Below are 12,486 nucleotides of genomic sequence, written 5' to 3' on the forward strand. Positions count from 1 at the left end.
GTCTTATTTATATTCTCATTTGTCAACATTCGATGTCGAATGTTGACAAATGACAATCCTTGGATAATCACTTTGTAAATCACCCACTTTTTAATGCCTGATTTGTAATAATATTTGTTACATATACATCATTATAAAAATCTCGCCAACGGCGGTGCCGGCCAAGAAGGGCCGACAGCGCGCGTCAGGAGCGCTCGGGGTTAGGCGTCTTGCTCAAGGACACTCGACGATCAGCTAGGTTCTGAGCGGAGATCGAACTGGTCACCTTGCGATCACCAGTCGACGACGCTACCACCTGAGCTAATTGCCGCCCCGAAATAATACGCAAAATTTGGTAAACTTATCATCGTACTTAACTAAATATGGAAAATCAGACTCAGTTATTATTATCATATTATTCCCGTGCCAGCACTTGTCCTGTACCGAATTGGACAGCGTTAACAGACAGTTCCACTGTGCTGACAACAGTTTGTTAAGGCAGAAGAGCACTTCACCATCACGAAAGGAGGAGTCGTAAATTATGCCAGTGTGGTTTCCAGATCGGCTGGGGGAACGTCGTCTGCTGATTACGTCACACAATATCATTGGCTGTACGCTTGAATGGGAGTACATTGTGATTGGCTGTACGTCGGACAGTTGTGATTGGCTGTTTTACGCTATAGCTCTGGCTGTATCGGAGAGTTTTTTTCCGGTGTTTCGGTCATCGACAGCAGCTATGGAGAGCTTTTACGAAGAAATTAAGTATTTCCTACAAAATAGGCTTTACCACACCTTGACCAACACTAGTCAATAAAATACACAATAAAAGGTAAGTCACACAGAATTAACTTTACTTAACTTTCAACAGTACTTCAAAATAAATGTAGTATATATGTAAGTTAAAATAAAAGGGTTATCATACTGCTGGTTAGTTAAAGCCATCCTAAATAAGTCGGTTTTTAGCCTAGATTTGAAGAAGCCCAGGACAGAAATAATTCATTAAAGTCCTGGCTGTGGCATTTAACTAACAACAGTACTTCAAAATAAAATGTAACGTAAATGTATTTCTAAAGCACATTTAAAAAACAACATTTGACCAAAGTGCTAAAAAAATAAGAAAAGAAATACAAAATAAAACAAGTAACATTCATACATTTAAAAAGACGATAATAACAGTAATAATAATAAAGACAATAATAACAATTGTAATGTTGGCCAGACGTTGCCACAATGCAATAAATCAATGTACAATCAGGGTCAAAAAAATAAAAGATGTGATAAAGATGAGGTAAAAGAAAGGTTATATTAAAGGCAATAGAGTAGAGATGAGTTTTAAGATTTGATTTTAAAATAGCTACAGAGGGGGACGATTGAATATGCAGCGGCAAGCTGTTCCATAGTTTAGGGGCAACAGCATATATTGTATGTCAGTTACAAACTTCATTTTTTGACAGTATATCTGCACATCTTTGCTTTGTTGCAGATGTCCCTCTTGCCTGTCCTCCAGCCCCCACACGTCGAGAAGAGCAGACACACGTTTGTGCCCAGAGGACTTTACTCCGTGAGAACTGTCACATGTTGGACTTTCAAATGTACTTTTGGAAAATCTCATGAAACTGTTATTGCTGGAAGTATATACATATTTCTTTTCTTGTTTCTGCATCCAAGGGTGACCTTGGCTTTGTTAGTTTCGATTGAATTTGCATGTTAAGTATTACCTTAGTTTGTTTCACTAGTCATTTTTGTTGTACATAGTCACTTTAAATTGTCACCTTTTTTCCCCATTTGTATATAGTCACTGTTAGTACCTGGAAGCAGTATGAGTGCAGTATGAGTGAGCTGCATTTCTTTTGACTCGTTTTCTCATGTATTTTGTTAGTTTAGGAAGTTGGTTTTAGTAATTGTCTTTTTTATTATTTACTACCTAGGGTTTAGGTAGCTTTCATTTCAAATCGAGTTTGTTTTATTTGAATATTTTGGCCTTGGTTCACTCCGAAGAGAAGCTTCCTTTTCAGTTTTGTGTATTGTTTGTGTACGCGTGTGTGGACTCCTATTTATGTTAGGCAAAACATTTACATAAAACGAATTGAGATTTTTCTGTTGAGTATATGTATATATGCACAAATACACACACACAGATAAGTGAAAAATATCTTAAAAGTATGTATGTATATATATATATATATATATATATGTCTAACAGTCTAAGTAAATAAGACAAATACACACACTGAGGTAACTGAAAATTAGCTTAAAGAAATGGCGTCTGTCTGTCGTGAAAGTAGAATGTAATTTAGTTTGTCCGAGTGGCATTGCTGTAGAAAGCGTATTGTGTGACGTAATCCACAGACGACGGACCTCGAGCCGATCTGGTGAGGGCCGCTGAAACCCCGGTGTCCATCCTCACGGGAAGGGGGGAGGGGGTGGTGAGAGAGAGAGGCAGCAAAAATGGGCGGGCCCAATGAGAGACCCACCAGGGTCGTAACATTGGGCTAATGCCCTTTGAAAAGGACTGTTTTATTGAGCTTCTGTCGCATGTTGTTGCTCTGTAAGCTTAGTGTGGTCATTTGAGCGATGTAATGTAGCCTTAGCTTAAAAAACAAGGACACAACTAGTGTTAGCAGCGTATTGTGGTGGCTGTCTGCGTGTTGCCGATGTGCTCCCTGAGCACCAACACATCCTCTGACCCAATCCACATCCGTACAATGTACAAGACCTCTAGCAGTTTGATGGGCTGTGATGGTCTGAAGCTAGCTGATGCCTGGCGAATGACCCACTCTGCTGCCCTGACGACCCTCACTGTGCCAGGTGGTAGCTCTGGTTCTTGATGGCAGATGCAGCGTCTGTCACCAGGCTGGCACGGCAGACATCACAGTACACCTTCTTCAGAGCCCGTCTCACAACAAATCCTGAAATATGGGTTAGTATAATATCATAACTCATAATAATACGCGTGGGGAAATTAAGGAGACATTTCTTTTTTTGGACTGTCAAGATTCTTCTCTCACAGAGTTGACTATTGGCACTAGAAATGTACACGAGAGAGTTGTCCACAAGACCATCGTAGCGGACGGGAAGGTAGCTGTGGTCATGTACTAGGGCAGGAATGTCAGCAAACGGGGATGGAAGATCTTCTCCTCCTGCTAGAGAGGACATATCTACAGCTGACAGGCTTGTAGAGGTGTCGATGACCGCTGATAGGGACTCTGTCTCATCCGGTGCAGTCACATTGCCTCTGCATGGTTTAACAACTCCACACTGGGCCATCAGCTTTCTGAAGATGTATTTGAACTGGCCAGCATTAGGGTTGTTATTCCAGCCACCTTAAAAAAAAACACAAGATATACGAGTATATCACACAGATATTCAATTTATGCTTTAAGTTTTTTTTTACCAAAAATGGAAAAAAAACAAAAACATATGGACCGAAAAACTGAAAACATTCCAAGCATTTGCTGAAACTTTGTCACTTAGTGTTGCGGCTGGTAAAAATAAATTTTGAAACATACCAGATGCTCTGATGGAGTTAAAGAGAAGTTCCGGAGTCACGTGGGTACGTCGAGCTAGATGGCAGCTCAGTAAAGATCTCCGCTAGCCCACCAATATATTTACTTAATTATCATGTATCATAGTCCACTCATTTTTTTAAAAACAGCTTCCTGAACCCGAATGGCTACTTCGAAATATTAAAAAAAAACAGGCTGCGGGCCGCAGGTCGACCAGGAATTGTTTGTCTCCAAATGACAATGCGGGAACTGCTAGCTAAACGCAACAGAGCGACCAAACTACACCGAACATGGATAATCTTTATGCCGAGATCGTCAAAATGAGCACCGTGCTGCAGGGGATTGCAGGAGATATTTTAACAATCAAACACACAACCTCTGAGCTGAAGAACACGGTGGAAGGGATACAGGAAAAGATGGAAGAAGCAGAGGGCCGTATCCAACAGCTGGAGGACACAACCGAGTGCCTAATGAGCAACAGAGAGCACGATGAGAAAAAGATGGACGCTATGTGGAACCGCATGCAGGTGCTTGAAAATTACAGTAAGAGACATAATGTGCGACTGGTGGGGTTTAAAGAAACCTTTGAAACAAACGGCACTATGGAGAGTTGAGTAAATAGAGTTCTGGGCGAGGGACTCGGGATTGAAGTTGGCGCTGAATTTGAAATCTCGCTCGCTCCCGTGCCCAATGACGGACAACCGCCCAGACCAGTGCTGATCAGATTCGTGCGACAGTCGGCAAGAGATAAAGTAGTGAGAGCGGCCAGAGAAAACCGTGGGATTGAATGGGAAGGCATGAGACTGTCCGTGTTTATTGACATGACACAGGAGCTTGCAGAGAAAAGAAAAACTTTTACATCTGTGAAGAGGTCGCTGCAACGGCTCAACATGAGATACACTCCGGCGCATCCAGGGTCCCTGCAATTCACATGGAAGGGGAGGAACCGGAGTTTCGCAAGCGCCAAGGAGGTAGAGCAGTTCATCGGGTTGAACTGCAATACAGATGGGTGAGCTAGCTGATAGGCCTATAAGGAAGACTGTCTTGGACAATATTAAGAAAAAAGAGGCTGATTTAAAAGTGGACTATGTGTACAAAGAGTTGGGTGGTTGAGCTTGATATTGTTCTGCCTGAGCAACAAAGCCGGGGAGTGAGTCTCTACTGGTTAGGTGTACATACCCCACGGACCAAAAGGTTAGGTTTATTTTCTTTTTTGTTTTTGTTTTTTGTTTTTTATGGCTGGAGAAAAGCCAGAGGTGTTAGGCGGGCCCTTCCTAAATTAAGGTTTTTTTCTCTATATGTTAATGTTTTTAGAGATGTTAAGGTTCTGTATGTTCATGTTCTTGATCACCTGAAAAGAGCACAAATTGTTATTGTACGTGGATGATATTTTTATACTGGTAAAAGACCCATTGAATTCGACGCCCCACTTAATGGACACAAAAAAATCATATTCCAAATGATCAGGGTACAAGATTAATTGGACAAAGTTGGAATCCATGCCTGTTACGGGATTACTCAATTCAAATTTAATGACAAACTTTGGTTTTAAATGGGTACCAAAAGGGATGAAATATTTGGGAATAAAACTAAGCCAGGTTGTGGAAGAAATGCCGGCATTAAACTTTGAAACAGTACTACAAAAAATAAAAAATAATTGAGTGAATGGGGGAAAATTAATCTGACATTATGGGGAAAGGTTAATCTTATAAAAATTGTGATTTTGCCGCAATTCAATTATATACTCATGATGGTACCAGTAACTATATCCCCTCAGATTTTCAAACGATATGACATAATAATTGAAGACTTTTTATGGGGAAGGAAAAGACCCAGAATTAAGTTTATCAAAGTGTGCTCACTTAGAGACAAAGGCGGACTGGGATTGCCAGACCCAAGATTGTATTACATCTCTTTCGAAATGGCCAAAATAACCAGACACTGGAATAAAGATAATACATTAGAATGGGTTGCTATTGAATATAAGATGGCACTCCCTTTTTCACCTATAGATAGACTCTCTCAGTGTTCCCTTAATTTACCCAATCCTATCATGGCACACTCCAAACAGATATGGACCAAAGTACATAAAATGTTTAAATTGTCACATTGTAAGCAATCCTACTCCTCCTTATGGTATAACTCAATGATTAAAATTGGAAGGACATCAGTATTTTGGAAGAAGTGGCATAGTAGTGGTATATGTAACATTGCTGATCTATTTGAAGATCATGTGTTTATATCATACTCGGACTTGGTGAGAAAATATAAGCTCAAGAGAAAAGACAATTTTTGGAAGTACCTTCAAATCAGGAGCTGTTTACCTACAAGATTCAGTACAGAGATGGGAACCACATCATGGATTACTTCAAACTACCTGGGGAGTGCAATTGCCTAGCTATGACTGTTATAACCGAAAATTAATATGGGAGAAAGATTTGGGATGTATAATGGAGGACAGTACATGGTTGTAAAATTATATCTGACACTGGAAAGTACATAAGGACAGCCAAAGGGAAATTCACCCAATCTAAAATAATACACAGGTACTACTTTACACCATTCATTACTCCCATTTTATGAATGGGAGTAATGAATAACAATTTATGTTGGAAATGTCAGAAAGAAGGTGGTACTTTATAACACTGTATTTGGTAATGCCCATCTATTCAGCCCTTTTGGAGATTTGTTTTGGAGTACCTTGGCAAATGGGCCAGGAGAAAAATACCAGTCTCTCCAATACTTTGCCTGCTAGGTGACAGAAGTCAACTATGTAACATGTCAAGTAAAGAGTTTTCTGTCATCATGGTTGGCATTACAGTGGCTGCAAGGACGATTCTTAAACACTGGTAAACACCTACAACTCCAGGGTTTAAAGAATGGGCTAACGTCATGATAAAGACAGCCTCATATGAACACATGCTTAATAAGCTGAATACTATAAGCAAGGATAGAGCACCAGCATGGGATACTTTCTGGACATATATCTCACTGACCGATAAACCTGTAACGTGATCACAGTTGATGGAAAGCACTGATGCTTTTGATTGTTGCATGGATAACCATTCTAGTAACTCCAATTTGAATGTGCCCATAGAGCTGTTCTTGTTTTCTCTTAAAACCCTACAGATACGTATTGTTATTTATTTTTTATTATTCATTTGATTTTTTTTTATTTATATTTATTTTTTATGCCAAAGACTTTATTTGTGCCGTAGTTACGAATGTCTCTGTATATGTAACATTGTTCCGTCATCCAAGCGAAAATTCAATAAAAAAACTTGAATTAAAAAAAGAAGAAAAGAAAAGAGATAAGTTCCAAATGGTCCTGGCTGAATCTGTAGGTCAGGACATATCGCTGTCCTTCAAGCAGCACAGGAACCATAGACATCAACGGGTCAATGTTTATGAGGAAACCCAGTACAGAGAGGAACCTTCAAAAGCAAATGTTGTATTACTACGATGATTCTGCCAAAACAGGCACGAGAAAGAAGGGAAGCAAACTAACAATATAGGGTGGAAATAGTGAATGCTCCCAGAGCAGCACCTCTCAGGGCAGACACAATGGGGGGGGGGGGGGGGGGGGGTGTAAAGCTGACTAGTTTGCATCCCTGACCTTAAATTCACCATCAATTCACACCGTAACATGCAGACCATGCAATACATGAACAGAAAAGAGCATCTCATGAACTCGATGCAGACAGGACAGAACATTTTACAGGACAGAGCATCTTATGAACTTGATGCAGACAGGAGGACAGAGCATCTGAGACTGTAGATAAACAGAGAGAGAGAACAGAGCATCTGTTGAACTTATATCATGGACTTGAGGGATGCAATGAAACCAGTAGAGTTTTACCTTAGATAAATTAATGATTTGTAAATTGGCTACTTGTATAAATCTAACGAATAATAAAATAAACACTTATTTTCTAATTGAGCACACAATAATTTAATTAGAATTAAGAATTTGAACTGGGTATTGGCGACTACAAATGGTGTAAGTGCATCACTAATTGACACTATTTTAAAAGACCTCTTTGTTCGGTAAAGGGGTTTGCCATCCTCCATCTTCAAAGTGAGCAAGTACCCCCTGGGTTTTATCAAGAACTCCCTGGTGCTTGTCCAATTCCTGGAACGAAGGGGGGCTTTGAACCCTTTGGCTCTGGGATTGCGCCTCAAGATGTCAAACAGCTTGTCTGTTATCTATAAACAAATATATAAATTAACTGAAAGCACTTAAATCATCACTATAATTTAGTGTCAACAGGTATCAGATAGTAAACACCGAAGGGTTAGGCATAGTTTGATTTCTCTCCATTTTCTCTGTGGCTATGCTTTTTAAAATGTATATTGCTGCTTTGCTTTAAACCTGTAAATAGGAGATGTAACAATAAGGGTGTTTTTCCAGGAAAGTTCTTGCATAGTGTTGAATTTGAGGAGGGTCATAATTATTGAAACGTTCCTGATGCCAAAATGTTCTGTTTTGGGGTAGCTTACCAACATATCAACTACAAAGGGAGGGTGGGTGTTAAAAGGGTTAAAAGTGGTTAAAGCAATTAATCACTCAAATGTTGGTAAGAAGTTAACAGTAGAATTTTGGGAAATGTTTTTGGTCAATGATGCAAATCCTAGCTGCATTACCTGAATTAATTCAGAAGTAGCCTCACAATCTTTGAACTCTGCATAGCCCACGTCCTGCAAGGTGCGGACCGCCACTGCCACAGAGTTACTAAAAGTCTGAGCAGCCAGGGAGACCTTGATTGACTTTATAAGGAGATAGGTGGAGCACATTAAAAAACACAATAAAGCCCTAGAGCCCATTTCTATTGCGTCCCTCTATGCATAAATCATCATGCAAACATACCTTCATCTTCTGATTAGCAAAGTTCACATGCTTATCTGTGACTCGGTTGGCAGCATGTAGTCCACTTTTCTTTTGGACATTGTTCAGGACATTGTACTTCCAATTGATACTGCCAGTTATGCTTCTAATTGGACTGCATGCCTGCAGAATCAGAATTATTTTCACCGCACACGTCAACTGTAAAGCACCATATTCTGCAGAATTATGTAAATAAATTCAAAATGTATAAAAATCCGAACAGTCAGAGAAAATAGTACCTGCAAAATATTGCGTGTCAACTTCAGTATGTGGCAAGCGTCCATCATAGCAAAAACATTGTCATGGGTTACTGGATGTGGGAAATGGGTCTTCAAGGGCTTACAGGGGTCTGCTTTTAAATCGCACCCAAGTTGGGTGCACATACTAGTATTTGTTGCATGACCATCCATTGTCATGCACACCACCCTTATCTGACGATGATGCAAGCTCTTCTAATGCATTTACACTTTCTGTGATTCTGGTGTGAGGGACTTGGTCAAATAATATACAATTGCAGCTTTCCAATAACCTTGAAGCCCAACCACCATAAACACAAGAACCTAGGAAGCCATGTCAGTCTCATTCAGTGGATACCCCATGTCCAGATATCCAAACATTGTTTGTTTCTGAGGATCATGTTGGACGTGTTTTTTGATGTACATGGCATCCAGCATCAGAGTGACACATCCGTATTTGACACCATCTTCCTGACGCCGTCCTTCCAGAATGTCCAACATCATTTTATTGAGACCAGGTCTGGCATCAAGAGAGATCAGGCACCTTGTATAATTAAAAATAAAATATTTAACCACATGGCCATTTAACCACTAACACAAGCATCCCTATGGTGGACCCACTAAATAATATTGTCTGTAGTGCTTAATGTAATTCAGTGTAAAATTAGACATCATGAAGAATACCTCTGCAATGAACTGGGATGTGGCAGGTGAATGTGCAGAGTATCTCTCAAGTAGTGATATGCCTTTGGACCATGCAGATGGAGCGTAAGGGCAAAATCTCTCTGGGCCTTGGTGTACTCTACGCCCTGCCTCGACAGGAGATGAACTGGACGATCTGAAATTAAATTAGAAAAAGTAATTCAGTAGGTCTCCTTTTAATGATAACTAGGAAGTCAACAAATAACATAAAATACCCAAAAATATTGGCCTGGCCTGGGAACGCCTCGGGATCCCCCCGTCAGGTCAATGTGGCCCGGGAAAGGGAAGTCTGGGGCCCCCTGCTTGAGCTGCTCCCCCCGCGACCCGACCCCGGATAAGCGGATAAAGATGAGATGATGATGACCCAAAATATTGAATGTGATATTTTTATTTTACCTGAGTAGAATTCAAGCTTGTCTTTCAGCTCTTCGTTGATGAGATTTTTCTCCTTCAGTTCCTCCATAACAGCCTGCATGTTGTTCTTGGCCCTGTTTTCTCTCCTGATGCCATTGATCTTCTCCCGCTGCAGTTTCCTCACTCTCGCTGAGGCTTCTTCAGGTTTGGCCTACATAGCCGTAGGGCAAACAGGCAATGCATACAAGTGGTCGTCAGTGGCCTGCCGCTTGCGGCTCAATCTCCTCTCTCCAGTAGCTCCCTGTTGTTTTGACAACAGGGAGCTACTATATTTTGACAAAATATACAAACATATAAATAATAGTAATACGGAAATGAATAACTTACTTTTTCAACAATTCAATATTCACTTTTGAATTCCTGATCCTGAATGAATTTTTAGGTTCGCCAATTCTCCAACAGAGAACACAACAGCATATTTTTAAGAAATTGTACAGGCTTCTCCACTTATAAGGCGTTTTGTGGCTCTGGACAAAAATATAAAGGTTGCCTACCCCTGGGTGTATTTTCAATGTTCACACATGTTTATTCATTTCAGTGTATGAGTGACAAAGAAAGTGAGATAGCCAGTGGTTTTCAAACTTTTTACACAGACTACCACCTCAAACAATATTGGGTTAGACCTGGCTACCATCAAGATAAAGGATTTAATATAACAAGGCATATGATGCTCTAATTAGTTTGTGACATTCCAAATGCAAATACTCACAACATTAGGCATCAAGTCCATTGCCAGGTTGTCTTCCACTCTTTTAAATGTGGTTGTGCTACTTGTTGCTACCGACTAAAATAAACATAAGTAAAGAAGTTTTGAGTGTCTAAAATGTGCTGTAATAAACAACACATTATATAACTTGCAGAAACAAAAACTAAAGTGTGACATTTAATCACATATTTATATTGATATATCAATATTATACACCTTAAATTATTGTGGGTCAATAATGCACATACCCTTTGAAGATGAGCTGGAAAGTTGAAAAGGGTTGGCACAACACCATCTTTAAGCCGGACATTCTCCCCCATCCTTTCAAAGTCCTCACTCCTGAAGTGGTCACTCCAGAGCAGTGTCCTGTCAGAGGCAGCAAAACCGTCACTTCTTAGGGCAATTTCCCACTTTATCCTCATCACTCTGGGTTTGGGAAACCTTAAAAAAGTGAGAAATGCACCCAGATATATTAATTATTGTCAAGATTTTCAATCAGTATTTAAGTTTAACCACACTAAAAACAATAAAAAGGTGTCCAAAATTTCATTCAGTGATTGTGTTAACAAACATATTCTAAAAAGCCTTGTGTCAACAAAAATCTAGCAATACTATTATGTCATACTAGCCCTGCTGTTCCTGTGTAACAGGAACTGTATTGACCACTAAGTAACTAACAATTATCCTAAAAATAAAAGTCAGAATATTGTAATATCCTACAGGTGAAAGGTGATCCCACAGGTTCTCGTTTCGAGAGTTCGCAGATTAACGCATCCGTAGGATGCACAAAAGTCTGGCATCTTCACTTGTCAGCAATTTCCTGTAGAATTCATAATGTAAGACAAACAAACCCGATTGGAAATCATGTGCAACTTCAGTTTAATCATGTTCAACTTAAATTAAATTGAAAATAGCAATTCTGCCTCTCCCATCGATGTAAAATTACATAGTAGCCTACCCGTGATACACAACTAAGCTGCACGATTACGTCGTTTTTCGAAGAGAAAAGCTGCAATTTAAACATGTTCAAGCATCCAGAATTATAACCACGTTAATAACGTTTGTAAGAAACCAAACCGTTTGTAAATCCGTCAAGATTTCAGCGAGATAAGAGCATTAGCGTTTGTGCAGATGACTGACTTACGTCCGCTACAATAGACTCCACCAGAAGGCTTTACTGTGGTAAAATGGCGGCCTATGGTGACGTTCTAGACGCCGCCGTAGGGTATCTAGTTAATATCTATATCTATGGTCTCGCTGCCCTCGTTTATCAATCTCCCTCTCGCGTTCAACCAGGTGTGTCGCATTATTCACTAACTTTCTCCACCCCATAGTAGACTCCGTTCATCACAACACTCGCCCACCCCATCTTAATAGACTATTCAATAGATGCATCAACGTTAACATCAGCACAATACCCTGGACCCAACTGTTTAACACATTAACATGTAATATGTAAACATTATGTTATATATTAACAACATACTGTTAGAAAGAGCTTATGGTTAGGGATAGTGTTAGAAAGAGCTTAAGGTTAGGGCTAGGGTTAAAAAGAGTTTGTTAGGGCTAGGGAGGGATTAAGATTAGGACTAGGGTTAGGGAGAGATTAAGGTTAGGTTTAGGGAGAGGTTTAGGGCTAGGGTTAGGGAGAGATTAAGGTTAGGGTTAGGGAGAGGGTTAAGGCTAGGGTTAGGGTTAGGGGATGGCAGAGGTAAAGGCTAGGGGGAGGGATAGGTTACGGGTTACTTAATATTAGCCTTGATTCAGGCAGCAAAACACAAACATGAAAGTTTTTTTCCTCAGCTGGTGTGTGTGTGTGTGTGTGTGTGTGTGTGTGTGTGTGTGTGTGTGTGTGTGTGTGTGTGTGTGTGTGTGTGTGTGTGTGTGTGTGTGTGTATGTGTGGGTTGGGGGGGGGGTGGGTATGGGTGGGTGGGTGTGGGTGTGGAAATGTGTTTATTAATTTGCATCTTAGCAAGTGTGTCCCACACACACATTCTGGCAAAGAGGATGTTAGGGTTAAAGTTAATGGGGACAAATGGGAGGGAAGTGAGAGAGGG

This window comes from Gadus morhua, unplaced genomic scaffold, assembly GCF_902167405.1.
Source record: "Gadus morhua unplaced genomic scaffold, gadMor3.0, whole genome shotgun sequence".
Lineage (NCBI taxonomy): Eukaryota > Metazoa > Chordata > Actinopteri > Gadiformes > Gadidae > Gadus > Gadus morhua.